A 21,362-nucleotide genomic window follows, 5' to 3' on the forward strand; every position below is an offset into this window, starting at 1 on the left:
TATGCTGATTTTTGTTGTTGTTGTTGAGAACTTTCTCTCTACCAGGTGGAGACTAGCAACCAGCCACTAAAAGGATGTGTATAAAAGTAATTTTGGGGGATTTAGCTTCACCCTCTTTGCTTCCAAATAATGACAGAGATGTTACACCCACTCTGGCCTGTTTTAGCTCCTGAATAAACGGCATGGAGACCTAATGGATTTATTCATAAACTGCAAGCCATATAAACTGGGCAGATACTCATCTACTGTAGCCCTACTATGCTAGCTTGGCTACTTCCCAGCTATGTGACCCTTTACCAGTAATCTAAGTCTTGCTTAGGTTTGCTCTACTCCATAACTGTCCACATGGCTACCCCTCCTGGTTCATCCACCTGATTTCACCATCTCTCTCTCTCTCTCTCTCTCTCTCTCTCTCTCTCTCTCTCTCTCTCTCTCTCTCTCACACACACACACACACACACACACACACACACACACACACACACACACACTGGTACACCCTGACTGGGATCAGAAATGTGCTCTGTTCTCTCCTGCCCAGTTATTGGCTGAATCAGCTCTTTATTAACCAATGAGAGGTGATGGAAAACAATCTTTCCATAACATTTTGACTGGAGATACTTGACCATGCCAATGTCCAGACTGCAATCACATGTCCGGGCATAGAAACCAACATCTGAATACACAGTGCATAAAACCATCTCCCAGCAAGTATGTTTGTCTTAGATGCTGCTGAAGAGGGAAGTAGAGGAGGAGAAGGTGAAAGGGGCAGTTTAATTTTAATGAGGAGACTGTGAGAAAGTTGTACTGAGTGGCTATTTTGGCCAAAATCTAAAGCAGCTATTATCTCATTCTCTTGATAGGCGAGGGAGGAAATACTAGGCAGAGCCCATCATGTGTAGAGTAATTCTTGAGTGAGAGTGTGATCCTGGTAAGGACAGAGACATTCAGGGGGACCACGTGGCTGGAGCAAAGAGGGATGACAGAGGTTATGTGAAAGAATTGGAGGGACCCAGGTCATGTGGAAATGCAAGGGTTGCTGGGAGGATACTGACTTTAAGGGTAAGTTCAGTGAGAAGACTTTGGGGAGCTGTAGAAGAGGAAGATAAACAGCAGCTCTTTGTGAAGGAGAAGTTAGCAGTAGATGCCAAAGAGCAAGAGTTTCTAAAGGTTAGAGAGACCATGCAGGAGGCTAACACAGTAACAGTAGGGTGGGGTGTTAGCCAGACCCAGTGAGGCTAGATGTGATAGAGCATAGACATGATAGAACAGTCAAGTTTGAATACAGATTTATATTCAAAACTTGCACATATACTTATGTGCAAATAAATTTAGCATCCCGAATTTTAATGTAATGTAATTTTACTTAAATATCAATATTGTCCGTCTAAAGCATATAACTTGGTTATTGCTAATATCTTCATAGAATGGTACAACCAATGCAGTTATCTAACCCTAAAATATTTTCATCACCCCAAATGAAATCTGTACCCATAAGTAATGTTTCCCACCTCTCTTTCTACCACCAGCCCCTGGACATCACTAAGCTGTTTTTGTTCTTTCTGGATTTGTCTAAGTTAGACATCTCATTGTAATGTGATCACAAAATATAATGCTTACAAAGTTCACCCATGTTATAGACTGTTTATTCCTTTTAGCTACCAAGTAATATTCCATTATATAGATATATCATAATGTGTTTATTTATTCATAAGTTGATGGAACTTCGAAATGTCTGTTGCAATTACAAATAATGCTGATACAAACACATATGTGCCAATTTTGTGTGAATAACTCCACATTCTTTTGGGATGTGAATAATTTTTCATTCTTTGGGGTGTAAATAATTTCACACATATATATTGTTTCAATCTGAGTTTCCTTAAAATCCAGATTTGCTTATTATCTTTTATTTTCTATGTGTATGAGTGGTTTTTGCCCACATGTAAGTGTACCACGTGTATGCATTGCCCAAGGAACCCAGGAGAGGAACTTTGAATCCTTGGAACTGAAGTTAAAGACAGTGTAAGATACCAGGAGTTTGCTGCTAACCACTGAGCCACCTCTCCACCCATGCTTACTGTCACTTCTATATGTATTCTAAGTGTTTGTTCATTTTTAAAGTTGGGTTATTTATATTTTCATTGTTGAGTTGAAAGAGTTCTAAATCTTAGGTATACTAAACCTCTACAAGATATATGATTCACAAATATGTTCTTCAATTAAATGGGGTTTCTTTTCATTTTCTTAATAGAGGACTTTGAAATATAAAGCCTTTTAATTTTTGTATATTTTTAAATTGCATCTTTCTCCCTCCCCTTCCTTACCTCCAATCTATTTCATGTACTCTTCCCTTACTCTTTCTCAAAATCATGGCCTCTTTTTCTTTAGTTGTAATTGCTCTGTGTGTGGGTGTGTGCACCTAAATATGTAAATATAATCTATTCAGTTCATTTAATTTTTCCTGTATAATTCACTCACACACACACACACACACACACACACACACACACACACATGATTTCAGGACTGATCACAGTATTAGATAACTCAGTAGAGAGCTCGTCTCTGTGAAAGGATTTCTCCCAGTTCCAATATTCCTTAGTTGACTACAATTCTTTGCCTAGGTGTGTGATCTTGTGAGATTTCTCCTTTCCATGTTAGCATGGCTACTGATGTTGTCATTGTTCAGGCAGCCATATTGTTCAGGTATCCTGGGTGAAGTTTCCTTGTCATTTCTAGGAGACACAGTATCAAAGTAGTCTTTGTGATCCTCTAGCTCTCACAGTCTTTCTGTCCCCTCTTCTGTGATATTCGCTGTCTGAGCCTTAAGAGTTGTGTTGTAGATGCTTTAACTGGGGCTGGGCACCCCATGATGGCCTGTTTTCTGTATTTTAATCAGTTATGGTTTTCTGTCTAGGTTTTTTTCTGTTGTAGAGAGAAGTTTCTTTGTTGAAAGCTGAGAGATGTACTTATCTGTGGAAGGTATAAAGGTGAATACTTAGAATGCAGTTAGAAATTATGCCGACTTAGTAACGTAGTAGTAGTGTATTCTTTAAAATCCATGGCATCGCTAGCCCCAGGTATGTAGCTAGGTTTTCAGTGTCAGGTATGATTTTCCACCTGCTGAGTGGATCTTAAGTTCAATTAGAGAACTGTTGGCTACTACCAAGCTATGAGAGGCACTTTTATGCCCTTGTGGTCATTGTGACATGCTAATCGTATTCATAGTAAAATTTTGATTAATTTCCCACTTGTGGGAAATTTTAATTTTTTTTTTTAATATTTTTATTACATATTTTCCTCAATTACGTTTCCAATGCTATCCCAAAAGTCCCCCATAGCGCCCCCCCACTTCCCTACCCACCCATTCCCATTCTTTTGGCCCTGGCATTCCCCTATATTGGGGCATATAAAGTTTGCAAGTCCAATGGGCCTCTCTTTCCATTGATGGCTGACTAGGCCATCTTTCGATACATATGCAGCTAGAGACAAGAGCTCCGGGGTTCTAGTTAGTACATCATGTTGTTCCAACAATAGGGTTGCAGATCCCTTTAGCTCCTTGGGTACTTACTCTAGCTTCTCCATTGGGAGCCCTGTGATACATCCAATAGCTGACTGTGAACATCCACTCCTGTGTTTGCTAGGCCCCAGCATCGTCTCACAAGAGACAGCTATATTTGGGTCCTTTCAGCAAAATCTTGCTAGTGTATGCAATGGTGTCAGCGTTTAGAAGTTGATTATGGGATGGATCCCTGGGTACAGCAGTCTCTAAATGGTCCATCCTTTCATCACAGCTACGAACTTTGTCTCTGTAACTCCTTCCCTGGGTGTTTTGTTCCCAATTCTGAGAAGGTGCACAGTGTCCACACTTTGGTCTTCATTCTTCTTGAGTTTCATGCGTTTAGCAAATTGTATCTTAAATCTTGGGTATCCTAAGTTTTGGGCTAATATCCACTTATCAGTGAATACATATTGTGTGAGTTCTTTTGTGATTGTGTTACTTCACTCAAGATGATGCCCTCCAGGTCCATCCATTTGGCTAGGAATTTCATAAATTCATTCTTTTTAATAGCTGAGTAGTACTCCATTGTGTAAATGTACCATAATTTCTGTATCCATTCCTCTGTTGAGGGACATCTGGGTTCTTTCCAGCTTCTGGCTATTATAAATAGGGCTGCTATGAACATAGTGGAACATGTGTCCTTTTTACCGGTTGGGACATCTTCTGGATATATGCCCAGGAGAGGTATTGCTGGATCCTCCGGTAGTACTATGTCCAATTTTCTGAGGAACCGCCAGACTGATTTCCAGAGTGGTTGTACAAGCTTGCAATCCCACCAACAATGGAGGAGTGTTCCTCTTTCTCCACATCCTCGCCAGCAACTGCTGTCACCTGAATTTTTGATCTTAGCCATTCTGACTGGTGTGAGGTGGAATCTCAGGGTTGTTTTGATTTGCATTTCCCTGATGATTAAGGATGTTGAACATTTTTTCAGGTGTTTCTCTGCCATTCGGTATTCCTCAGGCGAGAATTCTTTGTTCAGTTCTGAGCCCCATTTTTAATGGGGTTATTTGACTTTCTGGAGTCCACCTTCTTGAGTTCTTTATATATATTGGATATTAGTCCCTTATCTGATTTAGGATAGGTGAAGATCCTTTCCCAATCTGTTGGTGGTTTTTTTGTCTTATTGATGGTGTCTTTAGCCTTGCAGAAGCTTTGTAGTTTCATGAGGTCCCACTTGTCAATTCTCGATCTTACAGCACAAGCCATTACTGTTCTATTCAGGAATTTTTCCCCTGTGCCCATATCTTCAAGGCTTTTCCCCACTTTCTCCTCTATAAGTTTCAGTGTCTCTGGTTTTATGTGAAGTTCCTTGATCCACTTAGACTTGACCTTAGTACAAGGAGATAGGAATGGATCGATTCGCATTCTTCTACATGTTAACAACCAGTTGTGCCAGCACCATTTGTTGAAAATGCTGTCTTTCTTCCACTGGATGTTTTTAGCTCCCTTGTCGAAGATCAAGTGACCGTAGGTGTGTGGGTTCATTTCTGGGTCTTCAATTCTATTCCATTGGTCTATTTGTCTGTCACTATACCAGTACCATGCAGTTTTTATCACAATTGCTCTGTAGTAGAGCTTTAGGTCCGGCATGGTGATTCCACCAGAGGTTCTTTTATCCTTGAGAAGAGTTTTTGCTATCCTAGGTTTTTTGTTATTCCAGATGAATTTGCAGATTGCACTTTCTAATTCGTTGAAGAATTCATTTGGAATTTTGATGGGGATTGCATTGAATCTGTAGATTGCTTTTGGCAAGAAAGCCATTTTTACAATGTTGATCCTGCCAATCCATGAGCATGGGAGATCTTTCCATCTTCTGAGATCTTCTATAATTTCTTTCTTCAGAGACTTGAAGTTTTTATCATACAGATCTTTCACTTCCTTAGTTAGAGTCACGCCAAGATATTTTATATTATTTGTGACTATTGAGAAGGGTGTTGTTTCCCTAATTTCTTTCTCAGCCTGTTTATTCTTTGTGTAGAGAAAGGCCATTGATTTGTTTGAGTTAATTTTATATCCAGCTACTTCACCGAAGCTGTTTATCAGGCTTAGGAGTTCTCTGGTGGAATTTTTAGGGTCACTTATATATACTATCATATCATCTGCAAAAAGTGATATTTTGACTTCATCTTTTCCAATTTGTATCCCTTTGATCTCCTTTTGTTGTCGAATTGCTCTGGCTAGGACTTCAAGTACAATGTTGAATAGGTATGGAGAAAGTGGACAGCCTTGTCTAGTCCCTGATTTTAGAGGGATTGCTTCAAGCTTCTCACCATTTACTTTGATGTTGGCTACTGGTTTGCTGTAGATTGCTTTTATCATGTTTAGGTATGGGCCTTGAATTCCTGATCTTTCCAAGACTTTTATCATGAATGGGTGTTGGATCTTGTCAAATGCTTTTTCCGCATCTAACGAGATGACCATGTGGTTTTTGTCTTTGAGTTTGTTTATATACTGGATTACGTTGATGGATCAACGTAATTCAACGTATATTGGATTCAACGTATATTGAACCATCCCTGCATCCCTGGGATGAAACCTACTTGGTCAGGATGGATGATTGTTTTGATGTGTTCTTGGATTCGGTTAGCAAGAACTTTATTGAGGATTTTTGCATCAATATTCATAAGGGATATCGGTCTGAAGTTTTCTATCTTTGTTGGGTCTTTTTGTGGTTTAGGTATCAGAGTAATTGTGGCTTCATAGAATGAGTTGGGTAGAGTACCTTCTGTTTCTATTTTGTGGAATAGTTTGTGAAGAACTGGGATTAGATCTTCTTTGAAGGTCTGATAGAACTCTGCACTAAACCCATCTGGTCCTGGGCTTTTTTTAGTTGGGAGACTATTAATGACTGCTTCTATTTCTTTGGGGGATATAGGGCTGTTTAGATCATTAACCTGATCTTGATTCAACTTTGGTACCTGGTATCTGTCTAGGAACTTCTCCATTTCATCCAGGTTCTCCAGTTTTGTTGAGTATAGCCTTTGGTAGAAGGATCTGATGGTGTTTTGGATGTCTTCAGGATCTGTTGTTATGTCTCCTTTTTCATTTCTGATTTTGTTAATTAGGATGCTTTCCCTGTGCCCTCTAGTGAGTCTGGCTAAGGGTTTATCTATCTTGTTGATTTTCTCAAAGAACCAGCTCCTTGATTGGTTGATTCTTTTTTTTTATTTTTATTTTTATTTATTTTTTTTTTTTGTTTTTCGAGACAGGGTTTCTCTGTGTAGCCCTGGCTGTCCTGGCACTCACTTTGTAGACCAGGCTGGCCTCGAACTCAGAAATCCGCCTGCCTCTGCCTCCCGAGTGCTGGGATTAAAGGCGTGCGCCACCACGCCCGGCTTTTTGATTGGTTGATTCTTTGAATAGTTTTTCTTGTTTCCACTTGGTTGATTTCACCCCTGAGTTTGATTATTTCCTGCCGTCTACTCCTCTTGGGTGAATTTGCTTCCTTTTGTTCTAGTGCTTTTAGGTGTGTTGTCAAGCTGCTAATGTGTGCTCTCTCTAGTTTCCTTTTGGAGGCACTCAGAGCTATGAGTTTTCCTCTTAGAAATGCTTTCATTGCGTCCCATAAGTTTGGGTATGTTGTGGCTTCATTTTCATTGAACTCTAAAAAGTCCTTAATTTCTTTCTTTATTCCTTCCTTGACCAAGGTATCATTGAGAAGAGTGTTGTTCAGTTTCCACGTGAAGGTTGGCTTTCTATTATTTATTTTGTTATTGAAGATCAGCCTTAGTCCATGGTGATCTGATAGGATGCATGGGACAATTTCAATGTTTTTGTATCTGTTGAGTCCTGTTTTGTGCCCAATTACGTGGTCAATTTTGGAGAAGGTACCATGAGGTGCTGAGAAGAAGGTGTATCCTTTTGTTTTAGGGTAAAATGTTCTGTAGATATCTGCCAGATCCATTTGATCCATAACTTCTGTTAGTTTCACTGTGTCCCTGTTTAGTTTCTGTTTCCATGATCTGTCCATTGGTGAAAGTGGTGTGTTGAAGTCTCCCACTATTATTGTATGAGGTGCAATGTGTGCTTTGAGATTTACTAAAGTTTCTTTAATGAATGAGGCTGCCTTTGTATTTGGAGCATAGATATTCAGGATTGATAGTTCCTCTTGGAGGATTTTACCTTTGATGAGTATGAAGTGCCCCTCCCTGTCTTTTTTGATGACTTTGGGTTGGAAGTCAATCTTATCTGATATTAGAATGGCTACTCCAGCTTGTTTCTTCAGACCATTTGCTTGGAAAATTGTTTTCCAGCCTTTCATTCTGAGGTAGTGTCTATCTTTTTCTCTGAGATGAGTTTCTTGTAAGCAGCAAAATGTTGTGTCTTGTTTGTGTAGCCAGTTTGTTAGTCTATGTCTTTTTATCGGGGAGTTGAGTCCATTGATATTAAGAGATATTAAGGAAAAGTAATTGTTGTTTCCTGTTATTTTTGTTGTTAAAGTTGGCATTCTGTTCTTGTGGCTGTCTTCTTTTAGGTTTGTTGAGGGATTACCTTCTTGTTGTTTCTAGGGCGTGGTTCCTGTCCTTGTATTGGTTTTTTTCTGTTATTATCCTTTGAAGGGCTGGATTCGTGGAGAGATAATGTGTGAATTTGGCTTTGTCGTGGAATACTTTGGTTTCTCCATCTATGTTAATTGAGAGTTTGGCTGGGTATAGTAGCTTGGGCTGGAATTTGTGTTCTTTTAGTGTCTGTATAACATCTGTCCAGGATCTTCTAGCTTTCATAGTCTCTGGTGAAAAATCTGGTGTAATTCTGATAGGCTTGCCTTTATATGTTACTTGGCCTTTTTCTCTTACTGCTTTTAGTATTCTATCTTTATTTAGTGCATTTGTTGTTCTGATTATTATGTGTCGGGAGGTATTTCTTTTCTGGTCCAGCCTATTTGGAGTTCTGTAGGCTTCTTGTATGTTCATGGGCATCTCTTTCTTTAGATTTGGGAAGTTTTCTTCTATAATTTTGTTGAAGATGTTTGCTGGTCCTTTGAGTTGAAAATCTTCATTCTCATCCACTCCTATTATCCGTAGGTTTGGTCTTCTCATTGTGTCCTGTATTTCCTGGATGTTTTGAGTTAGGATCTTTTTGCATTTTCCATTTTCCTCGATTGTTGTGCCCATGTTCTCTATGGAATCTTCTGCACCTGAGATTCTCTCTTCCATCTCTTGTATTCTGTTGCTGATGCTTGCATCTATGGTTCCAGATTTCTTTCCTAGGGTTTCTATCTCCAGTGTTGCCTCATTTTGGGTTTTCTTTATTGTGTCTACTTCCCTTTTTAGGTCTAGTATGGTTTTGTTCATTTCCATCATCTGATTGGATGTGTTTTCCTGTTTCTCTTTAAGGACTTCTACCAGTTTGGTTGTGTTTTCCTGTTTTTCTTTAAGGACTTGTAACTCTTTAGCCATGTTCTCCTGTAGTTCTTTAAAGTCCTTCTTGATGTCCTCTACCATCATCATGAGATATGCTTTTAAATCCAGGTCTAGTTTTTCAGGTGTGTTGGGGTGCCCTGGACTGGGCGAAGTGGGAGTGCTGGGTCCTGATGATGGTGAGTGGTCTTGGTTTCTGTTAGTAAGATTCTTACCTTTACCTCTCGCCATCTGGTAATCTCTAGAGTTGTTATAGTTGTCTCTGTTCAGAGGTTGTTCTTCTGGGGATTCTGAGTATCCTCTGTCAGCAGACCTGTACAGACTAAGTTCGGCGGAGTCCCGGAGCCAAGATGGCGCTCCCTGCAGAGCAGGTCACTGTTCTCCGGCTGGGAGGGTGTCGGATGTCTGCGGCCCCAAAAGGGTGCTGCCTCAGCAGTTCTGTGGCTCCCGCCTGTCCCAGAAGCTGTCTGCCTCTGTGGTCCTCACTCTGACCTGTATAGACTAAGTTCGGCGGAGTCCCGGAGCCAAGATGGCGCTCCCTGCAGGGCAGGTCACTGTCCTCCGACTGGGAGGGTGCCGGATGTCTGCGGCCCCTAAAGGGTGCTGCCTCAGCAGCTCTGTGGCTCCCGCCTGTCCCAGAAGCCGTCTGCCCCCGTGGTCCCCACTCTGACCTGTAGAGACTAAGCTCGGCGGAGTCCCGGAGCCAAGATGGCGTTCCCTGCAGGGCAGGTCACTGTCCTCCGACTGGGAGGGTGCCGGATGTCTGCGGCCCCAAAAGGGTGCTGCCTCAGCGCCTCTGTGGCTCCCGCCTGTCCCAGAAGCTGTCTGCCTCTGTGGTCCTCACTCTAACCTGTACAGACTAAGTTCGGCGGAGTCCTGGAGCCAAGATGGCACTCTCTGCAGGGCAGGTCTCTGTCCTCCGGCTGGGAGGGTGCCGGAAGTCTGCGGCCCCAAAAGGGTGCTGCCTCAGCGGCTCTGTGGCTCCTGCCTGTCCCAGAAGCCGTCTGCCCCCGTGGTCCCCACTCTGACCTGTAGAGACTAAGCTCGGCGGAGTCCCGGAGCCAAGATGGCGCTCCCTGCAGGGCAGGTCACTGTCCTCCGACTGGGAGGGTGCCGGATGTCTGCGGCCCCAAAAGGGTGCTGCCTCAGCGCCTCTGTGGCTCCCGCCTGTCCCAGAAGCTGTCTGCCTCTGTGGTCCTCACTCTAACCTGTAGACTAAGTTCGGCGAGTCCCGGAGCCAAGATGGCGCTCCCTGCAGGGCAGGTCACTGTCCTCCGACTCGAAATTTTAATTTTGATTAAACTCTGACTTTTCTATTTTTCTTTGGTTTTTTTTTTTTTTTTTTTTTTTTTTTTTTTTTTGGAGGAACCATCACCAAATCTAAGGTCTTGCATATTTACTCCAATATTATTGTCTTAGATTTTTATTATTTTGTTTTTTAATACTTCAGCCTCTGGTCAATTTGGGGGTTTTACTTTAAAAACATAGTGTGAGGTAAGCCTTTTGCTGGTTGGTGTTATGCCAGTGAGGCTGGAAGAGCTTCCTGTTACCATGTGTATCTATGATGGTATTTCTGGAGGACACTAATGTTTGAATGGATAGACTAACGCAATCAACTTGGAGTCTATGCAGAACAAAAAAGTGAAGAAAAAGGTGACTCTACTTTCTGCCTGATGGTGTGAACTGGGAGACCGATTTGTTTTCACTGTCTTGTTCTTGGGTCTTCGGCTTGGACTGGACTCTATGGTACTCTCCAGAAACTGCATCTGTAGCTAATCTACCACTTGGTTTTCCTGGGTCCCCAACTTTTAGGTGGCATCCATGACACTTCCCAGCCTTCATAATTGTATGAGTTGTGGGGAAAAAAAACACTTTCATGTCAAGTTGGCATATAAAATTAACTATCTGCGACTCCTGCCTTACACCACATATGTATTCAACGCAGGTACAGATACATGGTTTATGTGAAGGCAAAACCTTGGAAACCTGTTTTGTGGTTCCTGTGGCCATCTTGATTTCTTTCATAAATACTGGTTCCATTTTGAGCTGGTATGATGCTCTGGAAATATAACCACAGATAATGTTGCAAAAAGGAATTTCTACAGAGTTAAGTGATTGTCTTAGTCAGGGTTTTTATTCCTGCACAGACATCATGACCAAGAATCAAGTTGTAGAGGAAAGGGCTTATTCAGCTTACACTTCCACATTGCTGTTCATCACCAAAGGAAGTCAGAACTGGAACTTAGTAGGTCAGGAAGCAGGAGCTGATGCAGAGGCCGTGGAGGGATGTTTCTTACTGGCTTGCTTCCCCTGACTTGCTCAGCTTGCTCTCTTATAGAGCCCAAGACTACCAGCCTTGGGATGGCACCACCCACAATGGACCCTCCCCCCTTGATCACCAACTGAGAAAATGCCGCATAGCTGGATCTCATGAAGGTATTTCCCCAAATGAAGCCCTTTCTCTGTGCTAACTCCAGCCTGTGTCAAGTTGACACACAAACCCAGCCACTACAGCCATACCATCATTCCAACCTTTTACATTTTCTGTTTCCTGTGGTTGTTGGTATAGTCTTCAGCCTCGAGCATTATGATGGTCATGGGAACTCAATTTTTGCTCAGTTTCTCCTGCTTCTTTAATGTAAAGTTATTAAGTCAGATCATTTTAATAGTCAGTATTCTAATAACTACAAGGCACAATAAGGGATTTTTCCTCAAGATGTCACCTCTGATGGAGAAGAGGCAAAACACACCTCTCCATTGGCCACAGAGTGGCCACTTTTAACTTTCTGTTCTCAGTTGAACAAATTTTTATAACCTTATTTAATTATGAAATTAGCATATACCTTAGGAGCAAGTTATGGAGTTGTTTATAGTCAGCATTATATTTACCAGTCAACATAAATTGACTGGGAGCCTATAACTCTATCAAATATTCCATTTAAGACTGGAGACCAAAGTCCAATGAATTGACACACTAGAAGATAGGGATAGACAATGTAAACTTAAAATATTTTAACTTGGGACACCTTAATATAGAGTGGATAATGATGAAGCCGGTGCATTTTAAGTAACATCCTCTTTGAGAATGGTGTGCACACATCTGTGGACAAAGTTTTACTACTGTCATGCAGGAGTGCAAAGACCTCGAGAAGAGACAAGTTTGGTGAATCTGATGGACAGCAAAGCAGACGAGGAAGCATACAGAAACATCCGGCTAGGAACTGTTGAGACAGAGTGTATAATGGATACTGCAACTCTTTTCCTACTCTTTCTAATTCACTGGCTGCTCAGAGGTGGGACCACAGTGGTCTACGGTAAGTGACAGTTTATCCTCTTCTCTAAGAAGACTGGCTTCGACGTTTCTATATAACAGTAATTAATTTGGGGTCAGCTAGTCATGAGACTCAATTATAGGATCTCAGAAAACATTTGAGGAAAATTTCTCTTCTACTAATAAAATGAAGCCTTTATTTCCTTTCTACTCTTAGCTGTGGTTATATGAGGATGTGGTACTGGGACTGCATCTGCTGTATTGCATACATGAAGTAAAATATCATCGGTGCATTGAAGATGACAGATCAAAAATGACAGGGAGAGGTGAGGTTTGTAATGACATTACTGAGTGCTTGGACCAGATTTGGAGCAAGCAAACTTTGGGATTATTGAGACATAGCATATAAAATGATCACTCTCTGTTGGGTATTCATGACTTTTAGCCAAAAAAAGAATTCTCACCTTACACTAGTTATATGTGAGAGTATTGGCTTTTGTAGTAGTTGAAATGGGAAGGCAGGGGAGGGTTGTAAGCAGGGGAGAAATATCCTTTGATCTACAGCTTAGATATTCCTCTGAATGTATTTTGAGAATGGATTCCAGTTAATCAGGGAGAGAAGTTAGGAAGATCTTGCAGGAGTCTATGGTTAAATGGGTTGTGAAATAGAGCTGGAAAGGGGTGCAAGGATTGGAGCTTTCCTTGGAGATGGTGCTGACAGGGCTTGTGGCTGGGTCTTTTTTATGTGGTGTATAAAGAGAGCGGGTGGAAGAAAATGCCTTCTCCATCTGTGGCTTGAGCCACTGGAGGGAGGTGGTGTTTTCTCTGGTTTCCTTCCTATCTATCATCAAGGGAAGTCAGGGTAGGAACCTGTGAGAGAGAAATCATGGAGGAATGGTGCTTGTTGGCTGGCTCTCTAGCCTTATGGTTAGCTAGCTTTATGATAAAGTCCAGGCTCATCTCCCCAGAGTACAGCACACCTGTAGTGGGCTGGGACCTCTCACATTTATAAACAATCAAGACAGTCCTTCACAGACCGGCCTACAAATCAACGAGATAAGACAATAGCTGATATTCTTTTCAGGTGATTATAGACTACATTGAGTTCATAGTCATTGTTAACTTGGACAATATTAGAGAGGACTTGGAGACATGGGATATGAAGTCAAAGGCTCTATTTTGGTTAAATTTGAAATGCTTGTTACATACTCAAGTGGATGTATCTATTGGGTATCCAGCAAAAAGGAAAGGGCTCAGTGTGTTGAAGGGTGCAGATAAAAATCACTCAGGAGAATATAGAAGACTTAAGACAAAGCCAGTGAGAGTTTTGATGTTTGAAAGTATTTCAGATGAGGCAGAGAGAGAGAGAGAGTCTAGCAGAGCGCAATCAAAGGGGCTTTGGGGAAAATAGCCAGTGGGTCAGGAAGTAACCCAAGACTGATGATTTAATCAAACCCAGACAGAACTGCTTCAAGGGCTCAGGAGTAGACACCTATGTCAGTGTGGCTACAGCAATGAGAGAGGGAAACATTTTTGCCTTGAAAAGGTCAAAGTCAAAGAAAATGGCTCAAGGATCCTACTCAAATTGGAGAGAGGGAAACATTTTTGCCTTGAAAAAGGTAAAAATCAAAGAAAATGGCTCAAGGATCCTACTCAAATTGGATGGTAGCCTTAATCCAGAGGCTGTTCACTTCCAAGAAGCTGAAAGGACAAGGTTTCTAGTGTTTAAGTCACAATCTGGGCATTAACAGAGGTCAAGACTCAGTGCAGTAATGGAGGACCGAGATAAAGGGTTGGAAAGAGTATAGGAATTTAAGCGCAGACCGAGGAAGATCTAGTGAGGGATCAGCCCGACCCTCTCCTCTCATTCCTGTCTACTTCTTTAGCATGCTAGCTCATTTAGCATCTACATCTGCCTGGAGATCTGTGCTCCTGGTTGTGATCCCTGGGTCTGAATGCTGCAACTCTGGAGAGAGGATCCGATTTATGCCGTGAACTCCTATGCACCCAGCCCTAGGGCTAAACAGTGCAGGGACCTTGGTACTGGAGAGGCAGAGCAGATGACCTTCAAGCTTCTGTGACCTTTGTATGTTTACCATACTGCTGAAGGCATTGAAGTGCAGCTTTTGGGTGGCTGCTGCTGACATTCCTTCCACTGGCCCTCAGAGCAGTTATTTTTGTTACGGGGTATTTTATGGAAAATACTACATGTAAATGAATATGCACGCTGTGTGTTCTTATTGCAATCCTACCTTACAGGCTCTTTATAGTGCATTCTTTTGCTCTTGTTTCCCACTTTCTAAGGCCTTGGTGTTAGATTTGTTTGCCATTAAATATCAGCTCCACACACACAATAGCTATGAACCTTGACCAATCAATTCCCTTGACTACCAGTTTCTTCACATAGTAGTAAAAGAGACACTAATACCTGTTGGAAGAATTATGCTAACACACACACTTTCACATACTCATATACTCTGATACGTATGCACTTAACACACAAACACACATTCATGTACTCATACACATATACTCATATACACATACACACATATACTCACCCATCCACTGCTTACACATCCACAAACTCTTGCACTCACACTCTCTCCCCTGAACAAACTCACAAACACATTTATACACACTTTCTCATGCTCACACACACAGGCTCACATACAAATTCACATTTACATAAGCACTCATTAACATACACATACATATATTAACGCTAATACAAACACACAAACACATACACACATGTTCTCACACACTTACATGTGCATACACGTTGACACATACATTAATATACAGACACACATTCACAAACACACACTTAAATAAGCTTACACATGCACATCTACTTCATTTACTAACACATCTACACACTAGTATTTCATACACATACTTTCTGTATCCCTGCACATCCATTCACACTCATATAAACAACCACACCTCTACACACCCATGCACACTCACACATAAACACAATCACATAAACATATTTCTACATACACACACATTCACACACTCCCAATCATACACATTCACTCACTCATAAATTCTCATATGCATGCACTTACATGCATAGATTCACAGACACTTAAACACAGTCATATACTCAACAGATGTTCACACATACTCAAACTCATATACACTGGTATCCAATAAGATATGTACACACACACACACACACACACACACACTCCACCACCACCACCACCACCACCACCACCACCATCATCGTCATCATCACACTCACACAGGTATATACATACTGGTTACATTCACTTAGCATAGTGCTGCCCATTAGCAAAAGCCTGTATCTTGACTCCTTTTGTGGGTTCAAATCTCATGCCCTGCTTGGCTCTCAAAGTTCTGTTTTCTCACTTTGGCTTCCAGAGCATGGTCTGCATTCCCCAGCAGTGTTGTGTGGACCACAGTCTCAGTTTAGGCCTTGGCATATCCTCATAATTCTATGGTTGTTCACCCATGGGGAGTTTGGTGAGGTGTATGGTGTCCCACAAACCTTTTCTGAGCTCACACGATTGGACTCACTTAAACCTGTTAAAGACTGAGCTGTCCAGACAAAGACAATTAGATAGGTTCAACCTAGCACTGTGGCCTGTCGTACTGTTGAGTGTCTGTCCTGATGAATGCAGGCAGGGAAAACAAATGGTTTCCATTTCATGTGCTGGCTTGACCCAGCGGTTAAGACCTGAGTTATTTTGCAGAGGGCAATCTGGGACAAACCTTTCCAGAAAGACACAAATAAAGAAAAGAGATGATCCTGCAATTTGTTGTAAATGCTGGATGAAGGCACCCAAGCCACAATAATAGCTGCTGCTGGCTAATTTTCAATTGCTAAGTGGCTAATTGGGCCTTTTCCTGGAACTTGCTTTGTCAATATGCCTGTGGAGATTGAAACCTTTCTCTCATACCCAGATAATAATCTTCATACATTTCTAAATTTTGGGGAAGGCAAAAAAAACCTATATCTGGAGAAGTTGGGGGTTCAGTTCCAAGGATGTGAATGACATTACAATCTGCTGGTGGCTTGATGGATGTGCCTTAAAACGTGCTTTTTGGAGGGGAGGGAGTGGTGTGTGTCAAAGAGGAGGGATGGCTTGCTTGATTCTGAAGCAGAGGCTGTGGGTGGGGTCAGAGGACAGAGAGGTCAGGGAGCCTGCTGGTCTAGGTGTCTTAAGTATCTTACAATGACAATTATGTGTCAGAGACGTAGAAAGGCATCGCTATGTAAGCAGAGAAAACCATCGAAGAGGAATGCATTAACATACTTTATTAAAACATTAGTAATTTGACATCTCCCTACTGCCCTTAAGATCCCAATTTCTGCCTCATGTCGGGGACATCTTCCAGACTATCCCATTCCCTGCCCTGAGGTGTGACTCTGGGACTCTTAGGGTTGGAGACCTCTTTCCACTTGGGAATCTGCCACAATATAAAACATGGGCTAAGGAAGTATGTCTTGGGTTCAGTGTGCTTTACAATAGCTTTCTGATGGAAAAAAACATTAGGCAAATGCTAAAATGTCAAACTCTATTTTCTTTTCCCAAAAATAGAAAACTGTAGGTCCATCAGATGCTTTAATGGTTCCCGGGTGGAAGTCTGGGCTGAACTTTTGGAGATTCTCTCAAAAATACAAAAATCTTTATAGAAAGGAGACAAGAGAAAGCAGGAAGGATAGACAAGAAAGGATCTTGTGTGATCTACTGCTCAACTGTGATCAACAGACATCATATTCATGTATGAAAAAGTTGTGGCGAAGCCCATTCGTTCATACAACAAATAGATACTAATAAAAAGTGGGAAAACACTTGTGTAGGACCACCCCACCCCCAACACCAGGCCATGAACCCTTGTGGAATGAAAGTCATTCTAGTTTGCGTCTGTTGCTGCAACAAAGACCATGACGCAAAAGCAACATGGAGGAGAGGAGAGGGTGTATTTGGCTTACTCCTCCCCCTATAAAGTCCATTGTGAAGGGAAGTCAGGACAGGAACTCAAGGCAGAAGTCTCAAAGCAGGAACTTTAGGGCTATGGAGGAATGCTGCTGCTTACCCTCCATGGATTGCTTGGCTTGCTTTCTTAGACAAACTAGGACCACTTGCTCAGAGGTGGTGCTGCCCACATCCAAGAGTGGGCGGGGCCAACCCAAGTCATTCACTAGCTCAGTACCTCACAGGTATGCCCACAGGCCAATCCAATGGAGGCCGTTCCTTATTTGAGGTTCCCTCTTCCCAGGTAACTCCAGCTTGTGTCAAGTTGGTAAAAACCAACCAGCATAAGAGAACTAAAGGTATCCTATGAGAGCCACAGTGAGTAAAACCACACTAAATATTGTTTTCCTTCTTAAAAATGTAATAGCTAGAAGCTGAAACTTAGCTTTGCTTGCTGACCAGTTGACATGGTGTATTCTCATATGCATACAAATGATGCTATATCAAGCTTAGTAAGATACATTTCACTGATGCTGGTGTGGGAAGGGTGTTATTTTAAGTCACACACACACACACACACACACACACACACACACACACACACACATTTTTGGCAGCTCACAGATAATCAAGAGGAAACCCCATTCAACTCCCCAGAATGCTGCTCTTTCTGTCCTCAGCCAGTGTCACCACCTTCAGTAAGGTCTATTGTAACCACAAAGATGGCTGCCACCATCATGCCACCATTTCCAGACGTTAATTCCATTGTCTCCCGTCAGACCTTGCTGACTCCAGCTTATCACCGTTGGGGCATCTTCCATTTTCAGACAGACCTTGAAACCTGCCAGGAATTGCGGGAGTCATAAAGATAATACATCTGCATTGTGTCTTGGTTAAATGAGAGGTTGTCCGTTTTAGTCCTCTAAGAAGGACCTAATGCAGTTTAGCTTCTGTCCTCGAGGCTTACCTACCATTTAGCTAAGCATGTATATACTTTTACTTATTATTTCCTCCGACTGTGGTCTACTGAGAGAACACACATCTGAGCTAACAGTGAGTTAGATTGACAGCAACCACACACTCTCTGTTCCTGCTTCAACTTGGACACTGATTGTGGTAGAAACTTCTTAGTGGTCTGAAACTCAGGGCCTCCAGCTTCCCTTATTAACCGACCCATCTTCCCCTAACCCCCGTAAGTTAGTCTAGTACCTCACATTCAGCTCAAGGCTACCTTTCATAAGCATGCTTTGATGAAACATGACAGTGTGACCGAGTTTAAACCAAAGGTTTCGGGCAGGACTGGAATCTATTTTTATAGTTTTGAGGTAGTCCTAGAGAAAATTATCCTAAGGAAGGGATGTCTTGTGCCCAGTCCCCTGGTTAATACAATAACTTTATGGCTGTAACCAATCAGACAGGAACAATAACATAAGACAGGTGTTCCTTCCTATGAGCCTGGAATTATTAGTCTTGAAGAACCAGACAGGCTTCTCCAACTTTTCCCCTTTGTGTGGACTGGAGTACAAGCATGGAAGTAACCCTGTCTACAAGCATGGATAAGACATTTGGAGGTGGCCGGGGAAGCTGAAGGAAAACTCATGAACCTGTTAGTGACTTCCCGAGGTAGAGTCATCTCAGTAGACTGTCTGGACTGTCCCTGTCTGGACCTTTTTTCTTTAATTTATGTGGTTGCACTTTGGGGTTTGCTTTGTCAGCAGAGTTCAACAAGCACTCTGAATGCCCTGTGCTCAGCTGTTCACTCATTTACATAGGCCTTCTTCTAGGATGCTTAGTAAGTGTGAAGGTAAACTCCCCAGGGACCACTTCACCCAGTCACTAAATAAAGCACAGCACATTCTACAGTGAGCAGAGGTTTAGGGTGGGCTCTGGGCTCTAGTCAGGGCCAATGGCTCTTTAATCACCACTCCTACTTATCAGTGCAAACCTTTATGTCTTGAAAACCTAAAATGAATTCTAAAATGTATCCCTTTAACAACTCTTTGAAGAACTTTCTGACCCAATGCTTAAGGGAGCATCTTGGGGGAAAGTGAAATTCAAGAACATTCCACGAGGAGATGACGGTAACGGTTTTTAGGACAGGCTGAAGATGGTACCAGCCTCTCTCCAAGTCATCATCAGCCAAAGAGTGAGCAGGAACCTGGGAGGGGAACTCTTCTCTTTCTGATGTGGAGGATGGTATGAAACAACTCACTGCTCTGAGGGCCTGCGCGTGTTGATAGGCTGCTTTCCCAAGCCCATGGATTCTAGATAACATAGCTTCCTATGGTACTCATTCCTTATGTAGATGAGCAGAAAACAAGCCAGCAGCTAATATTTGAGTAGCATTTTAGTTTACAGCATGCTTTTTATATTCCTTCCTTATGCTTGAGTATATTTTCAAGGACAACTGGCAGGAATCACTCTCTCCTTCCACCATGTGTGTCTGGGGGATCGAACTTAGGACCCCAGACTTGGCAGCAAATGCCTTTATCCAGGAAACCCTCTCGCCACCCTTTCACATTACTATGTAGTCATAGGATTTTTTGCAGGCCACAGTCTTGGGGTAAGTGCTGGGCAAGCAAGAGGAGTCAGCTTTGATCACTTCATAGTTCATCCATACATGATATCATTGTATTATGCTTTATGAATGTATGCTAAAATTGTGTCTGTTAAAAATTATAAAGTAATAAAGAAGACAAGAGTAATTATGGTAGAGATGGTAAAAGGGGTCGGACTCATTCACGTCCCCTTGCTGTTATGAGGCTTATCACTATGGGATTCCCTCGTTGAGACTGAGAGATTCCCTGCAGTGTACAGATTCTGTCTTTTTTCCCCTCCATTTCTTCTTCTTGAAGATTTATTGGTCATATTCTGTGTTGGACACATTGTGTTAGATGTGAGTTCTGGGGCGAATAGCAACTGCAATGCTCAGTAACCTCTTGCAGAATCATCCCTGGGAATAATGACGGCAGTAGTCATGAACTGGGCTCCTACCAGATGCCAGACACTGCTGTGAATGCCATGTGTGTTATTTCATCTAATCCTCAAAACAGCAAAATGAGAGTCCAGCCCCTTTTCTATTGTGCAGTTGCTGTAGACAAAGCCTGAGAAGTATGAGGCTTTATCAAGGTTTTCCAACTGGTGGTATGTGTCAGGTTAAGGGTTTGAACTTAGCCTTTCTCTTCTTTTTTTTTTTTTTTGGTTTTTCGAGACAGGGTTTCTCTGTATAGCTCTGGCTGTCCTGGAAGCCTTTCTCTTCTTAAGTGGATGATTTCAAGAGACTCACTGTCCTCCCGAGTCTTCCAGCACCCTTCCTACCACTGAAGCATGTTAGGATTCCATATTGTTATGTGTGCATTATAGTCACATCCCCACAAATACACATAGGAATAAGTCATGAATTTGTTTCTTAGTACTTTTTCAGAGATAAAGTGAAATAATTGGCAGAGTGGACAATCTCATGTGGCTTGCGCATAAAGATGATCCTGTGAATTCTGATATAACACACCACTTTCTCCAGTACCACACTCTGTTCTCATTTCAAGGCTGTGTCTCAGGAAAGGACAAATGTTCAGTGGAAACTTAGCGCACTATATAAGTAATTGGAGAGAAGCAATAGTCCCCTCTTCTCTCATAGTAGGTTGTCTCTTTCTTTAACATGAAGATATTGTCATGGAATACTGCCTTAGTTAGGGTTCTACTGCTATGAACAGACACCATGACCAAGGCAACTCTTCTAAGGACAACATTTAATTGGGGCTGGCTTACAGGTTCAGAGGTTCAGTCCATTATCATCAAAGCAGGAACATGGCAGCATCCAGTCAGGCGTGGTGCAGGAGGAGCTGAGAGTTCTACATATTTATCTGAAGGCTGCTAGCAGAATACTAGCATTCAGATAACTAGGATGAGGGTCTTAAAGCCCACACCCACAGTGACACACCTACTCCAACAAGGCCACACCTTCTAATAGAGCCACTCCATGGGCCCAGCATATACAAACCATCACAAATACTAGCTCAGCTGCACTTCTGGGAGGAGAACACTGACATTCTGGCTTTGTACGACCTCCCCAGTTCTCCCTTTTGGTGACTGAATCCTCTTTCCCTAAAAGATGCTGTAGACAAATAGGAGTTGTCATTTTGGAAGACAGCGACTCAGGAAACACTTGGGAGAGGACTTGCCAGAAAGCACTCCAGAGTGACTTTATC

The sequence above is a fragment of the Mus caroli genome, unplaced genomic scaffold (genome assembly GCF_978045245.1).
Source record: "Mus caroli unplaced genomic scaffold, Mus_caroli_1 scaffold_1, whole genome shotgun sequence".
Lineage (NCBI taxonomy): Eukaryota > Metazoa > Chordata > Mammalia > Rodentia > Muridae > Mus > Mus caroli.